The following is a 4,855-nucleotide window of genomic DNA, read 5'->3' as shown; positions in this document are numbered from 1 at the left end:
TGGGCAAGTTCACTGTTTTTACCCGCGTTTTATTCTGGCTGCTGTACTGCCTCTGTGCATCTGTCTGGTTACAAACCTGTAGTCTATGTTTATGAATATACAGGACACAAATATTTCACATACACCCAGAGATAGATAGATAGATAGATAGATAGATAGATAGATAGATAGATAGATAGATAGATAGATAGGGATTATCTAAGGGATTATCTAATCAGCCAATCATGTGGCAGCAGTGCAATGCATACAATCATGCAGATACAGGCCAGGAGCTTGAGATAATGTTCACATCAACCATCAGAATGGGGAAAAAACGTGATCTCAGTGATTTGGACCATGGCATGATTGTTGGTGCCAGATGGGCTGGTTTGTGTATTTCTGTAACTGCTGATCTCCTGGGGTTCTCACGCACAACATTGTCTGGTTTTTAATCAGAATGGTGCCAAAAACAAAAAAACATCCAGTGAACGGCAGCTCTTCGGAGGGAAATAACCTATGTCTATGGGCATAGTGTTCCTAATAAAGTGCTAAGTGAGTGTATGTTTTCACAAAACTATAAGTAGATTTGTTTTTATTTCTTACTGTAGAAGTGTAATTTACCAACCTAGAGTGTAATTTACAATGCCTTCATGATGTGGTCAGACATTCAGGGTATTCATAATTATCGAGTCTCTTTCAAAAGGTTTGGCTCTTTACACAATACATCAGTCACAATCACTGTCATCTCATTGGTGAGAGGATGCCATTGTCTGTTGTGTTTGGGGTCAAGCTCAGAGCGTGCCTGATGACTGCCATAGATGAGATAATCTTTCTGACATTTTTAGCAGAGAGTGGCAAGGAAAATAATTACATTTTATTCAAATTAACATATGGGTGTATTTATACCTATTTATACATACTGTAGCAGTGCAAAAATACTAAAACCATTAGTACTAAGTAATTATATACTTTAGAAAGTTGAGTCTTTATGTTTTGGAATGTTCATCTTCAATGAATTGTGCTTTGGTTTTGTAGTGGCCTTTTAAAAATGATATCTACTGTTTAAGATGAAAACTTTAAAATTCTATAATACAATGATGCCAAAACACAAGTGTTGTCAACAAAGAATAGATTAATCTTGATGCAATTGTACTATCTCTTGAAACACAATGCACTGGACTGAGTTTATAAAACATTGTAAAGCTGTAAATGCTTGTACATTTGAGCTAACCTTATAGACTTTGTCCATCATCTTATTTCAATTAGCTAACAAAATCAAAAAAAAAAAATAAAATAAAAAAAAACCTTAATATAGCAGACCGTTGCAAGGATACAGACCCACAGTCTGTTTCAAAGGATTTACAAACTAAGAGTAAGACAAGTAAAGTTCATCAGACTCGTTTGTTAAAAAGAGTTTTACAAGTGAAAAATATATACTTTGAAATAGAACCATTCATTGTTTTGTTTTGTTTTCAATTACCAGTTCTTAAACTATGACATTTGGTGCAATAAATTAGGGTATACTACTGTAATTTGAACAAAACTAGCACAGAGAAGTCCAGTTCATTAAGTTTCTGTAAGAGTAGTGCTCCTTCTAGTGATAAAATATGTGTAGTACAATTATTTTATTCTGAAAATTATTTATGAAAAATTATTAATAAAAGAACGTTACCACTACAGTGAAAAAAACTTGCTTAGTTATTGATGTTGGGTGTGTTTAGATAGGTGTACATGTAGGTAGGGGGTCCCCATTTTGAAAATCTGCTTAGGACCCCCAAAATGCAAGGGCCAGCCCTGGGGTCCCCTCATGGGGGCTGCCATGTTAGAATCACATGACCAGCCATATAATATTTGCATAATCTCAATAACCACCATATTATTGGACACTTTCACTCATGGATTAAAATAATCATGCCTGACTGTGAATAGTGAATTTCAACAATGCCACTGGTAACTGAAAACTATTGTGTTTGAATGATGCTGCCTCCACACCGCTAGGTGTCAGACGACAAATTCCAGAGTGCTTCTTTAAAATATCAAATATCATCATTATCATCATCGTCATCATCATACATTTATTTATGTATTTATTTTTATTTTTATTTATTTTTTTATTTTTTTTGCACAATTAATAAAATATGAAATTATGAGTCCCCATTGTTGGAATTCGAATCTTTATGAAGTATTTATATTGTTTATGTCATATTTTATCAAGTTCAGTGTCATTTGTTTTTATTTCCACTGTTATATTCTATTTGCAAGTACTAAAGTACGTTTCATGAGTGACATAATATATTGAATCCCTTAAAAGTCTACTCTTGACTTCTAGGAGACAAAAGACAACGGCAATCCTTGAGCGTAAATGCGCAAATGAACCACTAAGGGGCGACAGTTCTTTGTTTTTGTTTTGTACCTCTTTACAGCACACACTCAGCTGTTCGAAATGTCAAACTACCCTGGTATCTCTCACGTTGGACATTTAGACCTCTCGAAGTGCTTATGTGAACATCTAGGAAACATCTAATCTTTCTGAAGGAGCATAGCACCAAGGCATGCTGCAGGAAGGCATATCCTTGTTTGAAATCTCCACGGTATGTCAGTACAATCCACAGTTCATTAATCCTATTAATAGTCTTTGTGAATTAAACAAAAGGCTTGAGCGCTCTTGGATTTGTCAAAACAGACTGTCCATAGGGAACTGTCCTGCAAACAATCAAGAGGCATGTTTGTTTATTCTATTAACGTGGAAAATTATCTCCCATTCTTTACCAGAGCGTTGAAATTGTTGAGTGTAGCGAGCTGTTTGAAATTACTGATGGCCACAAAGCATACTGAGCTAATTTAGAGCAAGAGAAACTGTGCGAAAGTGATTTTGAAATTGACTGCTTGACACTCACTATCACACACCACAAACATGCTGATGAAGGATATGTAAACCTAACAATCCAGCCCATAATTCCACCTTAAATTTGACTTTTGATCCCACAGACCTAAGCCTGAGGATTTGGCCATGCACCTGACCTTTGGCATGTAGTCTCCCTTTGTTTACACAATCAAACCATAGGTGGTTCTAACAGACCACAATCTATCTTTTCTTTTTTCTTTTTTTTTTTTTTTTAAGGCATCCACATGCTGCCTAAACAAATGTGTTCAAATGTCTGACTGGAGCAAAACACCTGTTTGTGGTTGCTAGAATTGGCTTTTAAGGGATTTCCCTTGCCTGGCCAGTTTTGTAGGCATCACGTGGAAACCTCTGGAAAGGGAACATCTAAAACATTCCAATGTAGGGCCTTTTCCATGTGTTGTTCCTTTGGTGTGAGAGGCATACCATCTGTTAAGATGTGAGATTGGCCTCACGAACACTTTCAACAAATTCTTTGGCTTCTTTGGAGTACCTGACAGCACGGGCTATCTGTTAATTTTAATCCTCACGATTGGAGGTGAGGTCGTGCATGAATCACATCGTTTTCACATCAAGACCAGACATATATGCAATATTTTCTTTTGCTCCTGAAAGCTTTAGTCTGAGGCCGTGTGTAAGAATGGTGGAGTTTAATCATAGTGGAAAATATTCTGAGTTAAAGGAATGTTTCAGTTTCAATACCAGTTGAGCTCGATTAACAGTATTTGGGGCATAATTTCCACAAAAAAAATGATTTCGAAAAAGCGGTAAAAGTAACGCACTTACAATGGAAGTGAATTGGGCCAGTTCATAAACACTAAAATACACACTATTTCTAAAGTATAGCAACAAAATGTAAACATTATGTGTTTTAACATGATTTTAGTGAGATAAAATTGCTTAATTACCCTATCTGTGTAAAGTTTAATCCAGTATTACAACCTTGTTGCCATGACGACAAACCCCTGCAATCCCGGTATTGGATATACTGTAACTTTAAGCAGATACAGTTAGTAAGCAATTTTATCACACTAAAATCATGTTAACAAATATAATGTTTACGTCTTGTGGCTATACGTTTGAAATAGTGTGTATTTATGGACTGGCCCCATACCTGTAGATGGAGATTTTTGTCATGTAATCACTGCTTTATAGTTGTGTTCCTCCCATGCCCCTTCCTGGTATTCTTGCACAGATACCAAGCTAAAATTTGGTTGGTTTAAAGATTGGATTTATAACTTTGCACAGTTCTATCACACCAGCCTCATGATAACTAGTCCTGTGTCTAAGTGTATGACTGTACTTGTATACAATGTGAAATAATAAGATGTTCACTTTACTAGATTTCCCATGTGAATACATTACTGTAAAAAATATTTTTATCAACAAAATTACTGTAGGAGAAGCAGTGTTTTTTAATAAACCAAATTATTATCATTGAGCCCGTTTACATGCACACCAATATGCCGAATACTTTCTAAAATCAGCTTATTTAAAAAATCGACAAGGCAAGAAATCCGCATTTGCACAACATTTGAAATAATCGTGTTATTCTCTACATTTGATGTCAAACCATGAAGTGACATGCGCTCGACATGTGCTCACATTGTATAAGCCGGTAAGAACATCAGGTACGGCACGCGAAATTGCCGTCGCAGTGCCGATCGGGTTATTCATAAGCCATTTATGGCCTTTACATCGATAAAGGAACGTGGTTTATTGCGTTTACATGACCGCACACGTTGTCGGCTTATTAAGCATAACCGCTGCAAGTACGTGCATGTAAACATGCTCATTTATACACAGATACATCGGCTAAACATCAGTGTTACCCAGTATAAGCAATTATCTGTACTATAGGACATTGGCAGTTGTTTAAAAACAGCAGATAATCAGGGCTGATTATTTCCTGTCAAAAGAGTGCAGAAAAACACGTTGGATAATAGGCCTACATCTTAAACCAAACTATCATAC

This window comes from Myxocyprinus asiaticus, chromosome 9 (assembly GCF_019703515.2).
Source record: "Myxocyprinus asiaticus isolate MX2 ecotype Aquarium Trade chromosome 9, UBuf_Myxa_2, whole genome shotgun sequence".
Taxonomy (NCBI): Eukaryota; Metazoa; Chordata; class Actinopteri; order Cypriniformes; family Catostomidae; genus Myxocyprinus; species Myxocyprinus asiaticus.
Note: the sequence above shows the minus strand (reverse complement) of the source record.